General features: G+C 34.1%; 1 pseudogene; it reads right to left on the bottom strand.

Moving 5' to 3' along the window:
- Positions 1–11,167: 11,167 nt before the first annotated feature.
- LOC141550219 (caspase-3-like) lies at positions 11,168–11,710 on the bottom strand (annotated as a pseudogene).
- Positions 11,711–23,324: the final 11,614 nt, after the last annotated feature.

The following is a 23,324-nucleotide window of genomic DNA, read 5'->3' as shown; positions in this document are numbered from 1 at the left end:
AGAGAAAAAACATTAAAATCATGTAAAGCATAACCAAGATAAGAAGAGCTTTCTGATTTCAAAAAGAATAAAGCAATAGCTAAGTAAACACGAACATATATATGTAATACACACATCCATGTGTATATATTTTTATTATATGTGTATCTATATGTATGTATATATATATATATATATATGTATGTATGTATATAAAATTGTCTCCCTTAGTTTTTGTATGTGGGCAAAAGAATAACCATGTAGGAAGTTTGAGGAATGATTATATAGGAAAGATTTTTTAGAGCATCTGCATAAAACATTCATAGACCAGCAAGTTGTTCCTTATCTTCTCTTAAGCAGAGCTCAAGAAATAGAAGGATTCCAAGGTGGTAGGAGCTGATAAATAGATAAACTCTTCCAGCATTCAGGCTTGGTTAACATTTACCCTGACTCTTGAGGTCACAATCTTTGCTCTTGCTGCAACAAACACACACACACACACACACACACACACACACACACACACACACATACAGCATTTCCTTCTATAAGTAACACTTAAAACAGCCCTTCACATAAAGCTTTCCTTCCAAATAGCTATTCCGGGTCCAAAGTGTGCTTTGGGTTCTCAAAACTATAATTCACAAGAATCCACAAATGTGTTTAACCCCAGAGAGCATATTTAGTTTTATAAAAAGACACTTAATGAAAAAGCATACTAAGAAAAGTCAAAAATAAAGTATTCCTCTAACACCATAAATCTAGTGTGCACCCTCGTACAAATAAACATACCATCAGTAAATAAAAGAATAATCAAGAATCGGGACCATGAATAAAGAAAACACCTTTAAGGAATACTAAGGCAAAATGTCTTTGATGATGTAGGATCACCAGATTTCATCTAATAATTTCATGATGAAGCCCTTAATGGAAATATTCTGTGCTGGATATAGTATAACTTTTAATCTTGTTGCTAGTTTTATAGTAACTGCCCATTGCTGCTGGGCCCATTGTCTTAGGTGGGCATTGTTCTACCAATTCTTAGTGGTCTCAGGGTTATGTAGTCTCTGCTGAACATTGCTCCCTATTACCAGCTCCTGGCCTCCATTTCTTCAAGGTCACCTGCTCACCATCCCAGCTCTAATCAGAATGTATTTGTTAGAAAACTTTACCCTGATAAGAGGATGCAGACAGTTCTTTAGTTCTATCTACCACTCTGAACTAACCAAAGCTAGTCAGAATCTTTAGATTATGATTCATTCTTTTGTTTTTAGTCTCTTTCTGAGACAGAGGTTGCAGTCACCTGTCCCAAAGAATTACCTCACTTGGGGTTAGAAATAACCAAGATCTTCTATGGCCAACATGCAAATGAATTTGAACCAGAATAAAATATAAGCAAAAATGGGAAAAGTCATTCTTCTCCACAATTCTAGCCTGAATTCCTGACTTTACTATGCATTTCTATCAATACCATAAACTGATATTGAATTCTAATCAGAGAAAAAAGGTAACATCCTTTTCTTCTCCCTAGAAATTAAAGAAACTCTTGCAGTATTTTTCCTGATAACAATGTCATCTCATTTTACAGATAGATATTTGAGTCCTAGAAAAAACAACTTGAAAGTTGTCATATTTTGCCATAAACAAACATGTCATTCCAGCATAAAACAATCTCAGAGATTATACTAAGATCATCTAGCTATACTTACTTTTATTTATCTTTTAGAAAATCAATGACTGAATTAATATTTCTATCATAAGCTAACACCTACATGATCAAAAGACTTTAGTCTTATTAATAGATCATCAGTATATTTCAGAGATATGATTTGATTTATTATTATTATTTGATTATTATTTACTATAGACATCATTAAATATGGTTGGCATTGTGACTTTCAAGCCATGTGTCCAAAACTAAAGATTTTTTTGGTATTCATTTTTGCATTATTTGATTTTTTTCTATAACATAGCTTATTTTGGTTCCAGTAGTATTTATCTTAAAGCCAGGTAACTGAATACTTAGGGAATAAAAAATATTCCATGAAAAACCAACCTCTAGATATTTGACATCACTTATAAGGGGGACCATATTGAGTTTCAGTCATGGGACCTCATAAAGAGGAAGTGGTTTCTCAAACATGGTAGATAGTAGAGTGATATCATACATCTCCGTAAGGGATGATTTCAATTCTTCAATTTCAACAAATATGAAAAAAACAACTCCTGTATCACATGGTTGTCATCACTTTCCATTCATTAGTGGGGAAAGAGAGAATCTACTTCCCTCTATAATCAAGTTTCCTATTTGGGCAAAATTAGACAAAGAAAATGTCAGTAATAAGAATTTGATTGGCAAATGCACAACTTATTTGCTTCTTCTTTGTGAATCTAAGGGAACAAAAGAATCAATAAATCTAGGAAATATAACCTATAAAACCTGTTCATATGTATAATATTATTAATATTTATAACTTATCTTTACCTTGCACACAACTGTAGAACCCAAAATATTTTTATACATTTTCTCATTTTCCTTCTAAATATCACTGAGTATGAGATCATATTTCAGATTTGCAGATAGTGAAACTGAGATGCAGAAAGCATAGAAGGCTACAAATGGTCTCATAATGGAAACACAAAATCAAAGAAATCAGATTTCCTGACTCTGGACCGCTAAACTATTCTTTCTGCAAACCTACTTTGACAACATTCTAAAGATGTGATAGAATCATAGAATTTCACATTTGGACAAGGTCTGAGAGGCCATTTGGCTAAATCTATATCTAAAAGTCAAGTCACCAAAAAGTGTCATCTAATCTCTTTTTAAAGACTGCAAATGGTCAGAGGATGAAGCTTTAAAACTGAAAGAGAACTTAGAGGCCAAGCTTCTCATATTACTAAAGATTAAATGACTTGTTCAATCAACTAATAAGTGTCTGAAGCAGGATTCAAACTCAGCTCTTTCTGAACTCAAATCTCAGCCCCAATCTATTATGTTACCTCCAAGGTAAATTGCTCCATTCTGAAATATTTCCAATTATTAGAAACTTTTTCCTTCTATTTAATCTAAATATATCTCTTTACAACTACCACGAACTAGTCTGAAACTACCCTTGGAGGAAGAGGGAAGGAAGAAAGGACTATGGAAGAGGAAGATCCCATCTCCTCAATTGCCCAATACGATGATTTTGCCTGTCCCCACAATGTTCTGTTCTCCTAACTAAATGTTCTGATTTTTGCATGCGTGATTGGTCTTTATCTTGTCACTGGATCCAGATGGCTTTGAAGGAGAAAGTTAAGGGTGATGACTTTGCATAGATTTCCCTTACTTATATCCAATTCACTTACAAATCATGGCATCATCTTCCTGATGTCATGGTCCTCTATAAAAAACCAAAATTTCAAATACCAACAACGTGATTAGGAAGCACATGAGTGCTATTATTCTCTCTGTTCAGCTAAAGGGAGGAAAAGCAAATAAGTCCTTGAGAGGTTTTTCAGGTTCTATACACATCTTGCTAATAAAAAGACTTCTTTTTTTCTAAAGTTACCCTTCTTTCTAGCATTCCTATTTCAGTAGAAGGCACCAGCATCTTTTCTGTTTCTTATAAGTGCATTAGTAAAATCTGAGTCATGCTCAACTTTTCATTTTTATTCACCACCACTACCACCATTCTCCCACTATATGCAATGTGCTCAACCTCCACAACATCTCTTCACATCCTTTCCTTTCTCTCCATTTATATGGCCACCACTCTGGTTACCTCTCCCTTGGACTAATGCAATAGCTTCTTTTTGGTCTCCCCCATATCCAGTCTCTCCCTTTCCAATCCAATCCTTCACAAGTCAATATTCCCAAAACTCAAGTTTGACCACATCATCCCTCTGCCTGAGAAATGTCACTGACCTTCAAATTCCAATTCCTCAGCTGATCACCTAAAACCCTCTCATAGTCTTACTCTAATTTGCCTTTCCAGACACATTAAACATACACATACACATGCACACATGCATATGTGCACATATACATACTACAACATTCCAGCCAAATCGGTCTCTTTGCATCAACTGTTTCCAGACCCTGGAATTTTCTCCCTCCTTTCCTCTGCCTCCTGTAAACGAGTATGTGTCACTCCCTTCATGAAACCTTTAAGCCTTTCTTAGTTGCTTTTCTCACTTTCTTTCCTTTTCTCTCCCTTTCTCTGTCTTGCTGTGTCTCTATGTCTCTATCTCTCTCTGTGTCTCTCTGTATCTCTGTCTCTCTGTCTCTCTCTCCTCTATACACATCTATGCATGTATGTGAGTAGTATTAGCATATCTGAATACATGTTATTATGTATACACACACATACACATACAAATATAAAATCTTTGAGGCATCTTTTATGTCCAGTGCCTGTATATAAATTTTTTGGTTTCAGGACTCCTTTATGCTTTTAAAAAAAACTCCCCTTCCCTAATAAGGAGCTTTTGTTTAAGTGAGTAATATCTATTGATATTTACCATATTAGAAGTAGTATATCTTAATGTTATTATGAACATAGTTTTATCCCCATAGATCCCCTGAAATAGATCTGAGAGATCCTACAGGTCCTAGACCATACTTTGAGAACCATTTTTTAAAAAGCCTATTGAATTCAATTTGATGGTTAATTGGTCAAAGGACTGTAAGCCGTAATTATTAATTACCCCATTCAATGACATTATGATGGTTTTATTATTATTATTAATATTAATAAGAATTACATTGAAATAGCTTTTTTAGATTTTACAAAGCATTTTTCTCATAACCATACTAGAAGGGAGGTAATATAACTGTTACTCTCTCCATTCTACAAATGAGAAAACTGAGATTGGGCAGCTTGCCCAGAGTTATGCAGCCAAAAAGTGGCAAAGTTGGGAACAAAGCATAGGGCTGATACTAAAAGAAGTGTTCTTTCTACTGTCATATAATAAACAGGGATTTATTAAATACTTACTCTCTTCAAAGCACTATAGTGGTGCTTAGGATACAAACACAAAAACTATATAATCTGCCCTCAGGAGTTTACAATCTATTAGAGATGTGTGCCTTTGTTGATATATAAAGATGTACACCAAATTAATATAAAATCATTTTCAGAGGGAAGAGGAAAAGCTTCATGCAGAGCATAACATTTGAGCTGAATTCTGAAGAAACCTATGAATTCTTAGTGACAAAGGCGAGGAGAGAGTGCATTCCAAGCAGGGGAGCAACTAGTACAGACATAAGGGAAAGATAGAAAAAAGATAGAAGGTAAAGTATCTTATGGGAGGAAAAGTAAGGCCAGACTGACTTGAACTCAGAATTGGTGAAGGGGAGTAATTTGTAATAAGGTAGTAAAGGTAATTTAGAGTTAGGTTGTGAAGTGATCCAAATGTTATCTAGAAGAGCTGATATCTGGTCCTAGAAATAATAAGGAGATTCTGGTGTTTATGAAGGAAAGAAGGGACATAATCATCTCCAGGAAACCATTTTAGCAGTTGAGAGGAGGGTGCATTAGAAAGGAGAGAGATGTGAAGCAGGAAGAACAATGAGGAGACTACTGCAATAGTAGCTATACTATCACATTTCTTATAGTAAATAATTGGCATAGCCTATGAATATAATAAGGCAAATGCAATTCATTTTAAGCAGTGGGTGTACAACTAGAAAGGTATGTTGAAATAAGAGTCAGCTGGATTTTATTTTAGATGCCACATGGGGAAATCATTACTAAGCAGGAAGAGTAGAGTATCTCTGAAGGAGAGTCAAGGGAGTCAAGAGTATTCCAAATGAAGGGAGTAATTCATTACCATCCATCATGTCAAATGCTACAAGGAAGCAAGTCTAAACCATTGAATGCAATGATTAGGAGACCATTAGTGACCTTTGAGGAGCAGTTTCAGTAAAATGCTGGAAAATGCAAAGGTTTGAGAAAAGAGTGGGTGATGAGGAAGTAGGGACATCAGCTGTATACAATTTTTCCAGAAACCATTCTTCAGGTCTCAAGAACACCCAGAAATAGCAAAAGGATATGAAAGATAGCTTGCCCTTTTGGCAAGCACCTAAGGAAATCACCAAGGCAGAAAAATATTTGGTTTATGAACTTGAACTGAACTTTGCTTTATTCTTTCTCCTAAAGAGAAAATAGTAACTTTTCCAATTTTTCTCTTAGTGCCAAGGATACCACCATCCTCATGACAAATTTGGTGTTATCCTCATTGTCTAAGAAAACATACTTTTTATTAAACCAAACTACTGGCAAATCTTATTCCAAGAACCTACAAGTATTTTTCTCACTATATTACACTATGACTGTATATTACATAGGGGTGCTTATATTTATTATAAAAGTAAAATAAGACCTCTCTAATACTATTATGGGTTCAAAAAGCATACCCTTATCTCTTTAACCTTCTTTGCATAGGCTCCAGTTAAACAACATTAGATATTTAGAGAATGTATCAAATAATTCCTATAGGAAAAAGAGTTGAATGAAAGACAACTTTGTGATCCTAGAAACAATACTTCACTGATATAATGATATTAACTAATTTGTGTAATGTGTCATTATTCAACATATTATAATCTATTCTATCCTAGATAATATCCTTTCATTGTCCATACAGTTTGAGATAAGCTCTGGAAACACTGGCTACATGCTATAAAAATAAATCTTCAGTCTCTACTGAATTAAATTTCTGAGTCACATCTTTAAAAAGTGACAACTGCCTTAGAGTGGAAAACATCTACATTTATCAAAGATCTTCAATCACCTTAAATTTTGTGGCATATTAGCAGAGATTCATTCATAGACATGATGCTCTTGACAAGAATTTTGTGCAAGCATTAACCCTTACACAAGATTCTTGAGATTTAACAAGCTTTCACCCTTTTCAAGAAGTGATTCACGATCGTGGGATCTGCAGATAACAACATATCAATTCCCATGAAGGTAGATGGTTCCATCATAACTGTAGAAAAAAAACTGAATAACTTCTTGATTACAGCAGAATCACAATGCTGCTTACCCAGAAAATGTCTGACCTTTGAAAGAGGTACAAATGACTATCTGTGAATGCCTCAGATAATGCCCAAATGTGAAAAAGAAACTCATAAGCCACAGGCAGACCACAGACAGATTAAAGAAATTTCTGCAGGTATGTAACCAGGTGTGGTAATTTCCTTGTCTCTTTTACTCTGTGGTTTTTCTAAAGTTTCATTCATATATTTTGTTCCTGCATCACCTATATTTCTAAATATACCTGTTTTGCCTTTACCTTTTACCTCTCCTCCTCTTCTACATTGTGCTTCTCTCCCTATGACAAAGAAAAAACAACTGTTAAACAAAACCAATTTGTATCTATTGTGATGCTGAGATTGTCTTGCCTTTAATTTCACTGAGATACAAAAAAGCCCAATAGTAGAATCTTTAAGTAAAGGATAAGTATATTTTAGTCATTTTAGCACCAAATTATTTCCAGAATGGCAACACCAGATCATTATTCTAACAATAACCATTTTCATCTTTTGCCATCTTTGCTCATTGTTAGGGTATAACATTGTTAGGGTATATAATATAACAATAATATAATATATAATAAAATCTCAGAGTTGTAGTGGGTTTTTTCCTTGTTTTTCATTGATTTTTTTGGACTTCATGTAGTTGTTAATAGCTTGCAGTGCCTTTTAGGACTGTTTGTTATATCCTTAATTATTCCTCTATTAGGGGGATTGGTGCTGGTATTAAAAGCTTAGTATTTCATCTGTAATCGATTAAAAGGGCCCTATGGCTTTTGGGCATACTATGTTTTTGATGAATTCCCTATACGTATTGACTATCAGACATTTTTCAAAGACATTTAATACAAAACTCATTTTCCAATTGACAGTTAATATTTTTATCCCAGCTGCATTAAGATTATTTAAGCTTTGCAATTTCACTTAATCAAAATTATCCATTTTCTCTCTTGTGATCCTCTCTATCCCTTGTTTGGAGATTAATTTTCTCCCTAGAATAGTTAATAAAGTTCTTCCTTTCTAAATTCTAAATATAAAAGATTATAAAAATATTTTATGATGTGTACATTTATATTTAGGTCATGTATCCTTTGGAGTTCTATTGCAGTATGTGGTGTGAGGTGTTGGTCTAAACATATTTTTCCCAAACTGCTTTCCAGATTTTTTGTCAGTTAATGTCAAACAAGTAGTACTTCTTTAAATAATTTAAAGTTGGGAGTTTATCAAACACTGAACTTTTGAATTCATTTGTTTCTGATTCTTGCTTATCTAGTCTATTCCACTGATCTGCCTTTCGATTTTTTAACTAGTATCAAATATTATTGATGATCACTGATTTATAACATAGCTTGAAGTTTAGAAATGTTTTTTTCTGTTTAATCACTACAAGTTTTTCTTTATTTTTCTTGTGATTTTTTATTAATTTTGTTGCTCAAAATGAACTTGGTCTATTTGATCTAGCTAAATATTCCTTAGCGGTTTAATAGGGATAAAAAAGATGTATAAATTAATAAAGGCAATATCATCATTTTAACATGTCAGTGCAGCCCAATTATGAGTAATAAATCTTTTTTTCCAATTGTTTAAGTTTCCTTTATTTCTGTAAAAACATTAAATTATGTTTTTATAAGTCTTGAGTATATCCTAGAAGACTATCAGATAGCTTATCCATATTGTTATTACTGTGAGTGGAATTTTTCTTATTATATTTTCCTCCTGAGTTTTTTACTACTATATAAAAATGCCGAAAATGTTTGCATATTTATTTTGTATCATTTTAGTTGACTAATGCTAGTAGTTGCCTCAATTAGTTTCTCTACTAATTTACTAAGCCACATGAAGAGGGTGGGGCAGAACCAAAAGGGCACAATGAAGTGAATATTTTTTTTTTGAGTTCTCCCTCTAGAAAATGCTAAAAAATAAATATGTTGAACTGAATTCCAATCAGAATAACCAAAAAATCAGTAATTTTTTCATTCCAAGGAAAATTAAGAGGACAGAAAAAAAGATCTGTAGACAATAGGATTGGGTCTGGCAGGCATAGGATGGTAAAAGTAGAAAGTAGCAGATGTGACATTGTGCCAGCTCTGAGCTTTGGAGGTAGCAGCAGCAATGGCATCAGCAGCACTGGGAACAACAGTAGATCACAGGGAAGGTAAGGGGAATGAATGATCAGGAAGAGATTCCAGTGGATCACTGTACTAGCACCAGTCATGGAATTGGAAATCATTTGGCTTCTCTATTACCCATTATTCAGTTCTGGCTCATAGCTCTAAGGCTCTCTGACACCCACTGCACAGTTCTGGGCCACAGTTCCCAGAAGTGGTCACAGTCACAAGGGAACAGGGGTCCTACCTGTATAAATTTTAGAGCACAGATTAGGAAGGCAGTGACTAGATCTCTTCCTATATCACACCACTCAGTAAACACTAAAAATTTAATTATAAAAGCAATTGAAACTGATAAAAGACAGAAACCCAAGTCAAATATTTCTCACCCTCCCCAGGGATGAGCTAAGCCCAAATTTAAGATAATTTCCAAAGCCTAGAAATAGATTAGGAAAAGGAGGGGGGGAAAGAACCTGATCATTAAAAAACTACTACATGGGACAGCTAGGTGGACAGTGTATATAGCACCAGCCCTGGATTCAGGAAAACCTGAGTTCAATTATGGTCTCAGCACTTAACACTTACTAGATATGTGATCTTAGGCAAGTCACTTAACCCCAATTGCCTCACAAAAAAATAATAATAATAAATTTTTAAAAAATTAATTACATTAGGGAAGTTCAAAAAACAAATTCAAAAGACACTTATTTGAAAACATCTATAGACAAAGCCTCAACAAAAAGGAATATTAAATATAAGCCCCACAAAAATTTCTAGAAGAGCTAAAGAAAGACTTTTCAAAAAAGCAAAAAATAAAAAAAATTCAACAATCAAGAACTTTAAAGGAACAATTCAAGGGAAATAAAAGCATTGCAAGAAAATTATGAAAAGACAATATTTTGGGAAAAGAGGCAAATAAAAAAATACTGCATACTCCTTATAAATCAGAATTGGCTAAATGGTAAAAAAAAAAAAAAAAAAAAGTACAAAAACTCACTGAAGCAACTCCTTAAAAATTAGAAGTAGTCAATTGTAAGCTAATGATTCCATGAGACATCAAGAAATAATAAAACAAAAGCAAAAGATATTTTGTGAAAAGAAGAAAATATAAAATATTTCATAGAAAAAAACCTGACCTACAAAATAGATCAAGGAGAGATTTAAGAATTATTAGACTACCTGAGAACCATGATCAAAAAAATGAGCCTTCTAAAAAATTATAACGGAAATTTCCAGATATCTTAGAATAATCAAAGGACAAAACAAAAATTGGAATAATCTACCAATCATTTCCTAAAAGAAATACCAAAATAAAATTTCTCAAGAATGTTATAGTCAAGTTCTAGAACTCTAATATCAAGGAGAAGATGCAAGCAGGCAGAAGGAAAAAAATTAAAATGCTTCAGAGGCAGGATCACACAAGTTTTAGCAACTAAAGGGCTTGGAATATGACACTCTGGAAGACAAAGGAGCTTTGTTATAATCAAAAATAACTTATCCAGAAAAACTAGGTGTAATATAAATGGGCATTTAACAAAGGAGGGGGCTTTCAAGCATTTTTGATGAAAAGATCATTATTAGTTGTTGGGTTTTATTCAATCATGTCCAATTCATTCACCATCTATTTGGGGATTTTCTTGGCAAAGACACTATAATTGTTTGTCACTTCCTTTCCCAGCTCATTTTGGAAATGAGAAAAGTGGGTAAATAGGGTTATGTGACTTGCCCAGAGTCACATAGCTAATAAGTATTTGAGGTTATATTTGAGGTCTTCCTGATCCAAGTCTAGTACTTTAACTACTATGGCATCTAGCTGCTCATTATCTCTTAAAGTTAAGTAATATATACTTTTAAAATGTGTTAATTTTTCTATAACATAATTCATATTATATCATTAAGAAGTATTCTATTCCCCAGTTACTCTTCTGTGTGTGTGCATGTGTGTGTGTGTGTGTTAATTGGGATTAAGTGACTTTTCTTAATTTCTCTAAGATAACAGCCAAGGGCTATAGAATATGCATATGAAAAGTCTGCCTCACCAGTAATTTTGGGCATGTTATGTACTCATAAGTGCATTGTCTGCCTCAACACCACAATCCATATCTGTACCTCTATATGATTACATAAATAAATTTGGTTTTTCCTATGAGATTTCTGCACTTTTCCTCTTTAAAGAAACATATTGATCTTTTCAGTTCAACAGATCCATCTGTGCCAAAGATGATTCTTTCTTTAATGTTACTTAGAAACAGACAAGCAAAAGTGTCCCTTTGCCTATAATCATCTTTAGAAATGTTGTGCAATAATTAAATTATTCATTATATATCAGATCATTTTATTCAGGACTTCATATTTCAAGTTTTTAAATGTATCCCTAAGGTATCCTGCATCTACATCTATACTAGACCAAAGTGAAATCCCAATGTTTGGGGAAAAAACATTGAGAAAATGTTCATTATTGATCATAACACATAACCCAATTTCTGAATAATCCATTTTGTAGATTCTAATGACAGCTCAAATTATGCTGACTTGCTACCATGAAGGATCTTTACTCCTGAACTTTTTTTTTGTATACTAAAATTTCAGTATTTGTCATGGAGCACACTCTAATCTCAATTTGGCTCTGCTGAAAAGACCAGGCATGCATATAAAATTTGACATTCAAACACAAGATTCAAGAAAATATTTTTTAGAGTGAGAAATCATAAGAGACTTAAGATTATATTATTTACATTCCTACTTGGGATAGTTATTTGTCCTTCTCTGGAAGAGGACCAATGGCACCAGGAAATGACTTGCAAGTGAATTGGATTTAAGTGAAAGAGGGCTATGCAAAGTCACCTGCCTCATTCCATCTGGGAGTCCAGAGCCATCTGGGTCCAGTAGCCAGACATAGATCAGGATGACTGAAGATGGACACGGAAGGAAGGAAGGAAGGAAGGAAGGAAGGAAGGAAGGAAGGAAGGAAGGAAGGAAGGAAGGAAGGAAGGAAGGAAGGAAGGAAGGAAGGAAGGAAGGAAGGAAGGGAGAGATGGAGGGAAGGGAGAGATGGAGGGAGGGAAAATGGAGGGAGGGAAGGAAAAAGGAAGAGAGGGAGGGAAAAAGGGAGGGAGGAAGGGAGGAAAAGAGGGAGGAAGGGAGAAAGGAAGGAAGGAAGGGGGATTGGTTGTAGCAGGTGTTGATCAAGAGAAACTTTCCAATGGAAAAGGAAGGAAGGAAGGAAGGAAGGAAGGAAGGAAGGAAGGAAGGAAGGAAGGAAGGAAGGAAGGGAGAGAGGGAGGGAGGGAGGAGGGAAAGAGAGGGAGGGGAGGGAGGGGAAAAAGGAAGGGAAGGAGGGGAGGAAAGAAGGAAGGAAGGAAGAAAGGAAGGAAGGAAGGAAGGAAGGAAGGAAGGAAGGAAGGAAGGAAGGAAGGAAGGAAGGAAGGAAGGAAGGAAGGAAGGAAGGAAGGAAGGAAGGAAGGAAGGAAGGAAGGAAGGGGAAAAGGGGAGGGAAGGAGGGAAGGGAGGGATGGAGGAAAGGAAGGAGAGAGGGAGGGAAAGAGAGAAGGAGGGAAGAAGGAAGGAGGGGGAGGGAGGAAGGAAGGAAGAGAGGGAGAGAGGAAGGAAGGAAGAGAGGGAGGGAGGGAGGGAGGAAGAATGGAGGAAATTAATCTGGAGGGGAAGACCCTTAAGGTCTCTTATCAAGACAGAAACAGTTGTTATTTACAATAACTCTGAGCAATCAGAACCCAAATTATCAAGTTAAGTTTGTCCTGAAACATGTAGTTGATCAATTAATGAAAGCCAGAGTGACTTGGATTTAAGGCATGGTCTTTTAAAAAGATCTAGCATGTAAACCCCAAGACATCTTGCAAAGTTTCAAGATGATAAATGTAGTCCCTAAAAAATTTTATCATTATTAGGGTTGTTCAAAACAGTCTACTTAGAAAGCATGAGTCTTTCATGTTGGGGTGACCTCAAAAAATGATTGGATGAATGAGAAAGAGGGAAGAAGGGAAAAAGGAAAAAAAATATATTTCACCTAAAAGAGATGAGCCAGGGAAAGTTTTTTTACAAAGAAGAGGGAAACTGAGAGGGAGAGAACATGTAATACTTGAACTTTATCCTATTCTGAATTGATTTGAAGAGGGAAGAATGTATACAAACACACAGTTGGGTATAAAAATTCATCTTAACCAAGAGGGAAGAAAGAAGAGAATGTGCTAAGGGAAAGTGAGGGAGGAGACAAGAGAGAGGAAGGCAATGGTCAGAAGCAAAATAAACTTTTGAGAAGATAGAGGAGAAAGATAAATGGAAAAGAAGAGGATGGAGAGAAATATACAGCAATCATAACTGTGAATATGAATGGAATAATTATCTATAAATTGGAACAAAATAGTAAAATGGATTAGAAATCTGAATCCTATAATAAGTTGTTAACAAGAGACACATTTGAAACACAGGATTAAAGCTGAAGCAGAACCTATAATGCTAGAGCTGAAGCAAAAAAGACAGGGATAACAATCATAATACCAGACAAAGTAAAAGTAATAGAGCTAATTAAAAGAGATATGAAGGAAACTACATTTTGCTGGTAGGTAGTTCTTAGGTGGGAAATTTATATATCTTTGTCTCTAAATATTTATTTCAATAAAGGAGAGCAAGAGCAAATCAATAAATTGGGCATACAACAAAAAAAAAATGAAGAATAGTATATTTAAAACCCTCATTTAAACATCAAAATAGAAATCTTAAAAATCAAAGGCATTCTTAATAAAAATGAAAGTAAAGAAAAATATATTGAACTAATAATAAAACTAGGAGCCAGTTTTACGAAAAAACTAATAAAATAGAAAAACTTGCCAAATTTGATTTTTAAAATGAAAGAAGAAAACTGAAGTATCAAAAATGAAAAGAAGGAATGCACACCAATGAAGATAAAAATTAAAGCAATTAATAAGAACTATATTGCCTAACTATATATCAATAAAGCTCAAAGTCTAAATGAAATAAATACCAACTATAAATTGCCCAAATTAAACATGAGGAACTAGAATACTTAAATAACCCAATCTTAGAAAAAGATGATGGTCAAGTTATGAAGAGGTCACTAGGGGGTAAAAAGGACTAGATGGTTTTATAAATGAATTATAACAAATGTTTTAAAAATATTAAAATATCATATAAACTAGTTGAAAGTAGGTAAGGGAGTCATTAGAAATTCCTTACTTGATAAAAATATGGTTCTGCTACTTAAACTGGGGACAGCAAAAACAGAAAAACAAAAATTTAGACCAATTTTCCTAATGAATATTGATGAAAATTTTGAATAAAATGCTAGCACTATGTTGCAAAGATCACATATTATATAACAAGATTGCATTTATATCAAAAATGAAGGTGGATTCAGTATTGGGCATTTAGGATTAATTAGTTGGATGCATAACTGATCATTTTGGTTACAAAAACAACAAAAATCATGAATATATCAATAATTGCAGAAAAAATTTGACAAAATACCCATTCCTACTTTTAAAAAAGACACTAAGAAGCACAGGAATAAATCTTATAAGAATAAATCGTATTTTGAAATTAAAAATAATAGCTATATTGAAACCAACAATAAGTACTGTAAGAGAGATAAACCAGAAGCCTTTCCAATAAAAACAGGGATAAAGGAAGGTTGTCCATTATCACCATTATTATTTAAAATTGTATTAAACATGTATCCATAACAATAAGACAAGAAAAAGAAATTGAAGAAATAAGCATAGGCAGCAAAGAAACAAAATAATTACTTTTTGCAAAAGATTTGATGGTACACTTAGAAAATCCTAGAGAGTCAACAACAAAAACAACAAGTCAAAGTAATAAACAATGTTAGCAATGTGACATAATTTAAAATGAACACACAGATTATCTGAATTTCTATATTATCCAAAAAATAAAACAGGAAGAAGATAAAGAGAAATTTAACTTAAAATAACTACAGATAATATAAAAAATTTGGTAGGCTACTTACTAAGAAAAATGCAGTGACTGACTATATGAACATAATTATAAAACATTTCATACAAATAAAGACAAATCTAAATATTTAATTTAGATTCATTTAGAGAAATATTAATTGCTCATGGGAAGGCTGAGCCAATATAATAAAAATGACAGTACCACTTGAATTAATTGACTTATTCAATACCCTGTTCCTAAAACTGCCAAAGAATTACTTTATAGAGCTAGAAAAAAAATATAACTGAATTCAACCAGAAAAGCAAAATACCAAGACAATAGGGGAAATCAGTATTAAAAAAAATGTGAAGGAAGGTAGCCTAGCATTACCAAATCTAGGACTATATTATAAAGCAGTAATCATCAAAACTGTTTAGTACTGGACAAGAAATAGAGTGGCCTATCAATGGAATATATTAGATACATAATAAACAGAAGCAAATGAGCATAGTAGCCTAATATTTTATAAACCCAAAGAAGCCAATTAGTTTTTTGTTTTGGTTTGTTTTGGTTTTTTACTGAGGCAATTGGGGTTAAATGATTTGTCCAGAGTAGCACAGCTAGAAGTGTTAAGTGTTTGAGGTAAAATTTGAACTCAGGTCCTCCTGACTTCAAGGCTGGTGCTTTTCTCACTGCACCACCTTGCTGCTCCTTGAGCAACTTGGAACAAGAATTATTTGGGAGAAAAACTCCTGGGAAAACTAGAAAGCAATCTCGAAAAAACTAGGCACAGGCCAATATTTCACACCATGTATCAAGGTCTTGATAAGATCAAAATTGGTATGGGACTTAGACATAAAAAGGATATCTTTATCAAATTAGGGGAAATAGAAGAAATTATTTGTCAGATATGAAAAAAGAATGGTTCATGACCCCAAAAAAGATAGAAAGATTCATGGGAGATAAATGCTTAAATCTGATGACAGAAAATTCAAAATTTTCTGCATAAACTAAACTAATATATCCAAAATTAAATTAAGCACAAGAAAATTGTAAAAAAAATTTGCAATAAGGTTCTATCACCAATTTCTCATTTCTTAAATATAGAAACCTGAACTAAATTTATAAAAATAGGAGTCATTTCCTAATTGATAAAAGGTAAAAGGACATTAACAGGCAGTGGCAAAAAAAATGGAAATTAAAGAGATGTCCATAAATTATGGAATAGTTGAACAAGTTATGATATATAAATGTATTAAAATACTATTGTGTTGAAAGAAATGATGAAGGGGGAAGACTTAAATGAATTGATGCAAATGAAAACAACAGGAGAACAATCTATCTACTAACAGCAATATTGTAAAGATTGTCAACTATGAGAGACAACTTAATGGATCAATTCAACATTCTACCACAACTCTAAAGGAGTCATATATAAAATGCTATCTACCTAGATAGAGAATTAATGGTCTTGAGTACAGATTGAAAAATTTTATTCATTTCTTTATTTCTCTTGCTTTTTTTCCCTTGGGTAGACAAGAGCACATGGTTAATATGGAAATATGTTTTTGCATGATTTCATATGTAAATAAATATATTTCTTTTCTTCTCAAAGGGAAGAAGTGAAGGGAAGGAGAGAATTTGGAACTGAAAAGTAAAAGTATATTAACATTTTTAAAAGAAAGCGTCCTATAGTCCTCAGTTTCCTGGCATGGCACTAGTATACTGTCCAGATTTCACAGGCATATAGCCTGACCCTGTAAACCTTCAGTTTGATACTATACCTCTCCCACACTTTCCTTTGGAATCTCTCAAACACTGAAGTAGCTCTGGCTATGTGTATGTCAACCTCATTATCAATGTGAACATCCCTGGAAAGTACACTAACAAAGGGAAATGAACTTATCCACGGCATTCAAAACTTCTCCATTTGCTATAACTGATGGTTCCATATATGGATAATGTGATGCTGGAGATAACCATTAAGTGCTAGAAGCACAAGGTACCAAAACAAGAACTTTTTGCTAGGTAAGGACAATGAATTTGTTTACGTAGAGAGAAAGGGGAACAATTCAGACTGGAATTATTAGAAAAGACTTTATCAAGAAGGTGGGATTTGTGTTGGGGTTTGAGGATGGATAGAAAATGAATAAATAGAAAGGAGGAAGGAGAGCTCAGAAGAAGAAGCAGGAGAGCATCTGTCACAAGATAGGTCTACAGACCAATCCATCAGTTTAGGAACTCCTTTCTTTGAGATCACCCCATGCATGTGAAAGCCCTCTCAAGTCCTTTTGGCTTGCTGCCCTTTAATTCTGGCCCACCGTTAGAGGTGAAAATAAATACATTAGAAAAATGAGTGTTTCCTGAAATATCAGCTGCACCTTATTGTGCTCCAAATTTCACACTGATAAATAACCTCTTTCTCATTAACATGCAGGCTCCCTACAATTAGCACTCTCATTTGCACTATGTAAACAGCTTCTAACTGTGCCTTTTACCTCTTTGTTCAAACAAAGATTTCTGTTAGTGAGAAAGAAGAAAATTAGTAGCAGGTGAGAGCTTATTTTTAATTATATTGAGATTGACTGTTGTTCTCCAAATCTTTTCTAATTCTCCCAAGATATTTATTTACAGACCTTGATTTTCTATCTTTAAAAAAAAAAGCAAAACAAAAAACTTCTTTCTGCCCTTAATTAACAAATAGAAACACAAATAACAGCAGCTAATTTTTGGCATGGCCCCCAAATAATGACTGTTACATCCTGGATATTCTCTTTAATTGTGCCTACCTGTCATTACGAAGTACTATAGATAATGATGGTAATAATAATAATAATTAATAATAATAATAACTGGAATTTATATAGCACTTTGCAGTTTGCAAAATACTTCTCATACTTTTTTCCATTTGGTCTTCACAAGATCTATTGTGATAAACAGGTCAAGTATTATTTTCATCTTATAAGTGAGATTTAAAGAGATTAAATTACTGTCATGATGACCCAACAAGTGAACTTTAGAAACTTTGAATGCAAGTCCCTCCTGATTCAAAATCCAGAACTCTCTCTATAATGTAGATTTGGCAGAAATGTTTTTTGGGAATAAAAAGTTCACTGCTCATCCACAGCTTAAGAATTCTGACCCCTCAAACTAGACAACCTAAGGCCTTTGTCTCCTTCCTAGATTTCACTTTTATTGTCCTAGAACTTCCTCCCCTAACTGCCAGCAATCATCATTCCCATTATTCCCACTCTCTTCCCATTGTCCTGTGCCCAATATATACCTAGACTGAAATGTGAGTTATAAAGCAAAATAGAAAATATGTAATTAATATTCTGCATAATTTACATTTATATATTCACATAAACATATACTAATATATGAACTCATATGTATATTTATGTAATACATGTTAAATTATGGGGCAGCTAGGTGGCACAGTGGGTAGTGTTGGGACTAAAGTCAAGAAGATCTGAGTTCAAATCCAGCCTTAGATACTTACTAGCTGCATTATATTGAAAAAGTTCCTGAATCCTGTTTGCCTCAGTTCATCATCTGTAAAATGAGCTGGAAAAGGAAATGGCAAACCATTCTAGTAATTTGCCAATAAAGCTCCAAATGGGTTTATTGATGAGATCCTAAGTAACTATGTGGGCATATTCATTGCTAACCCTATTCCTCTCCCAAATCTATTTTATATTTACCATTTCTGGTGTCTATTGTTCTTCTTCATTTTGTCTGTAACCTCTTCTCCTAAATAAACCTACCTCTTGCCAAAGAAAATGGCCATTGTGAATTCATCCCATGACTAAACACCAACATTTGGTGCCTGGACATCAATCTTATCAATTGGAATTGAACCTTAAACACATCAATCATGGATAGTCAGACATGACTTAAACAGCTGAACAACAAAATATTATGGAGCTTTTTATATATGTGTGTGTGTACTTGAGTGTTATATGTATTTGTATGTTTATACATATAACACTCAAGTACACACACATATATCAATTCTTTGTATATACATACAAATACATATGTATGTGTCTGCATATATAAATATGTTATATATGTATTGTGAATATTGTACACATTGATATATAGAGATTGAACATGTGAAATATGCTATATATATGATATTGTGTTGATAATCTCAAAGCACAGAACATTGCAGAGCCTTTTAAGAGATCTATAATCACTCAAAAAAGACTTTGGTCTATTCATCTGCACAGGAAGATCTAGTTGTTGCTGCTGCTGCTGGTCCTTTGTTTTAGAAGAGGATCATGACATCAGGGAGATGATGCCATGACATGCAAGTGAATTGGATTTCATTGAGGGAGAGCTGGGCACTACCTCATTTTCTGTTCTGGAACCATCTGAGACCAGTGGCCAGATATAGATCAGGATGACTGGAGATGGCCCTATTGCAGTGAGAGACCTTGACCTTTTTAAGCTAATATCTTCAATAGGTCTCAGTTTGACCTCACTAAGTCACTTCACTAATGGAGAATGTCAACTGCTCAGATTTCTACATTCATTTACCTATATAGAGCATGTACAACAGTAAACACACTGAGCAAGAAAAGGGAAGTGAGACAGATTGCAAAGTTCTTGAAAGTAAAGATCCATTTTTAAGCTTTTTATTTTCAAAACATATACATCCAAAAAAAACATATACATAGTTTTCAACATTCACCCTTGCAAAACCTTGTGTTCCAAACTTTTCTCCCTCCCTTCCCCCTACCTCCTCCCTTACAAGGTAAATAATTCAATATATGTTAAACATGTGCAATTCCTCAATATGTATTTCCACAATCATCATGCTACACAAGAAAAATCAGATCAAAAAGGGAAAAATGAAAAAGATAACAAAATGCAAGCAAACAATAAAAAAAATGAAAATACCATGTTGTGATCCACACTCAATCCCCACAAGTCCTTTTTCTGGGTGCAGATGGCTCTCTTCATCACAAGACCATTGGAACTGGCCTCAATTATCTCATTGTTGAAAAGAGCCACAAACATCAGAATTGATCATCACATAATCTTCTTGTTGCTTTGTAAAGCCCTATCTTTTAATTACCAACATTTGACAGCTTTATGGCAGCAAGACATGAAGCACCATGCGAACTAAAGATGAATATATTACAGAGGATAACAGAATGATATCTGGTAGATCAGAGCAGGACATACCATGTATCACAAGAGAAATCCTAAAGAATACAAATAGAGAATTCATCAAGGCATCACAGGATTAGTGTCATGGCAAAAGCAAAGGATTTCTAGGAACTATCCAAAGCAACACATTGAAAATCCCCAGATGTCAGGGGAAAGTGAGGAAAATCTAGCATAATGAGTGGAGCCCCTTCCTCATTACTATCCCAGGAAACTTTTGGCAGAATATTTTCAAGAAGTATATGGGATCAGCAGGCATAAATGGGCTGCCATTTGCTTTGCTGAAGAATATTCCTGAATTGATAAAATCACAAGTCCATTTTAGTAACTATTTAGTACATATGTAGAAATTCACATTTATAGTTACGTGATAGTGTATGCTCTCAAATCTTTATCTCCTGATATCTCTATCTGACATTCTTTCCACAATCCTTGAGGATTTCTGCCTTTTAAGAATTTATCCAAATAGAAGAAATTTGTACTTTTATTCACAAATAGGCCCAAGGATAATCCTAAATTGTAAAGGTTTATAGCCTTTTGGTGCATCCTGTACATTAGACAGGAATCTGTATTTGGAGATAGAAAAACTTGGTTTGAAACTCAGGTCTCCCATTTACTAACTGTGTAGCTTTCAGCAAGAAGCCACCTTTCTAGGTATCCATTTTCTCATCTGTACAATGAATGGATTCAATTAGATGGTCCCCAAAGACTTTTTAAATTCTGGAATCCTATAATCCAGTTGTCTTAACCATTCTGGTGTCTTGTCTACCTGAAGACCCATTAGCCTGCTGTGAGACTTTAAAAATCCTTAGTCATATTAGACACAACTTGTAAAAAATTCACCTCTGCTGCAGAAGAAGAATGAAACTGTCACACTTCTGTATATTGAAGGCAGGTGTAAATTGGTCAACTCCTAGATCATAAATATAACCATACTGGTCTCTCTGCAAAGGGTCATACTTTTTTTAATGATGACAGGGCAATCTAAATGCTCCACTCCCTCTAGGCCAAGTGGTAACTTAATGTTAGCTTTTAATCGTTTATGCTCTTGAAGATTTAAACTTTTGTGGGTGTTTTGTGGCATTTTTAATGAAAAGCCTGTGAAATTACTGGGCTTTATAGGTACCAATTTGCAAACTTTATTTTTACTTAATCTGTGCCTACATAAATTAACTGTACAAAATCCTATTCTAGAATTTATTAAACTATGCTTGTTACTAGGAGTAGGCATAGTATTTTTTTCTTTTCCATTTTTTTATTAAAGCTTTTTATTTACAAAACATATACGCGGGTAATTTTTCAACACTGACCCTTGTAAAACCTTGTGTTCCAAAATTTCCCCTTTTTCCCTACACTCTCTCCCTTAGTCAGCAGGTAATCCAAGACATGTTAAATATGTTAAAATATATTTTAAATCCAATATATGTATATATATTTATACAGTTATCTTGCTACAAAAGAAAAATCAGATCAAGAAGAAAAAAACTGAGAAAGAAAACAAAATGCAAGCCAACAACTACAGAAAGAGTGAATATGTTATATTGTGGTCCATATTCAGTTCCCACAGTCCGCTCTCTGGGTGCAGATGGCTCTCTTCATCACAAGATTACTGGAACTGATCTGAATCATCTCTTTGTTGGAAAGAGCCACGTCCATCAGAATTGATCATTGTATAATCTTGTTTTTGCTGTGTATAATGATCTCCTGGTTCTGCTCATTTCACTTACCATCAGTTTGTGTAAGTTTCCCTAAGCCACTCTGAAATCATCCTGCTGGTCATTTCTTATAGTACAATAATATTCCATAACATTCATATATCATAATTTATTCAGCCATTCTCCAACTGGTCATCTCCACTCAGTTTCCAGTTCCTCACTACTACAAAAAGGGCTACCACAAACATTTTTGCATTGTGTCCCTTTCCCTCCTTTAAGATCTCTCTAGGATATAAGCCCAGTACAAACATTGCTGGATCAAAAGATAAGGGATAGTATTTCTGTTGTGACTTGCTTTGTTTAAAATAAACCTGAATGATGTAATTTTTTTCTACTTTAATATTCAAGAATCCATGATTATGATTTTGTCTATAAGCTCAAACTCTCCACAGATTCAAATTGCAATCTTCCAAGGAAGGCAATCTCTTAAGAGTTTCTGTAACCAAAAAAACAAAGCAAAACCAAAAAATCACCTGTGTCCTGGCAGGTTATAAACTTTTTCTGAATTTAGGAGAGCCAATCTATATTCCAGATACTGCCACCACTCTAGTTCAGGCCTTTATCCCTTCCCATAACTTGCGGCTTGATGTGTTTGCCACAAGTCACTCCTTTTTCCAGGCCATCATCCACTCTGTTGCTAAAGTAATCTTTCTAATGCATAGGTCTGACCATGTCACCCTCCTATTCAGAAAACTCCAGTATCCCTAATCCTTCATAAATTGCATCCAAAGTCCTTCATAAATTGTCCCCAATCACCTTTCCTCTGGTCTTCTTAAACTTTACACTCCCCTTCCCCCATCTAATCTACCATTCAGTAATTTTGGTCTCCTTACTCCTCTTGGAACAAAATACTTCATCTCCTGCATCCAGACATTTTCTCTGGCTATCATTCCATACTGAAAAGCCCTCTCTCCTTCTTCATTTCCAACTCCTTTTGGTTTCCATGATTTCAAGTTCCAGCCAAAATCCTATACTCTCTACGAAGCCTTTCCTGATCATCCCAAATTCTAATGCTTTACTTCTGCTGATTTCCTCCACTTTATACTCTATATTTACCTTGTTTGTGCACAGTTTTCCCTCATTAGACTATTATGCCAGGAACAGGTTTTTTGGGGGGTGCCTTTCCTTGTATCCTCAATACTTAGCACAGTATCTGATACATTACATTGTAAAAACTTAACATGTTTATTGACTGACCAAGACTTAAAATTTGTTCTATTCTAACTCAAAATAAGCACATAGAATCTTAAATATCCAGCTAAGCAGCTGCTTGACTAGGGAAGGTTCTATTGACTGAAAGAAAATAAAAATCAAAAACAAATCACTGAGATAGTTCTAAGTGAACTAGAACTTCTAGTGAAATTTTCAGTTACCCTTCCACTATGATGG

This window comes from Sminthopsis crassicaudata, chromosome 1 (assembly GCF_048593235.1).
Source record: "Sminthopsis crassicaudata isolate SCR6 chromosome 1, ASM4859323v1, whole genome shotgun sequence".
NCBI classification, from domain to species: domain Eukaryota; kingdom Metazoa; phylum Chordata; class Mammalia; order Dasyuromorphia; family Dasyuridae; genus Sminthopsis; species Sminthopsis crassicaudata.
The sequence above is the reverse complement of the archived record's forward strand: the minus strand, read 5'-3'. Positions and strand labels throughout refer to the sequence as shown.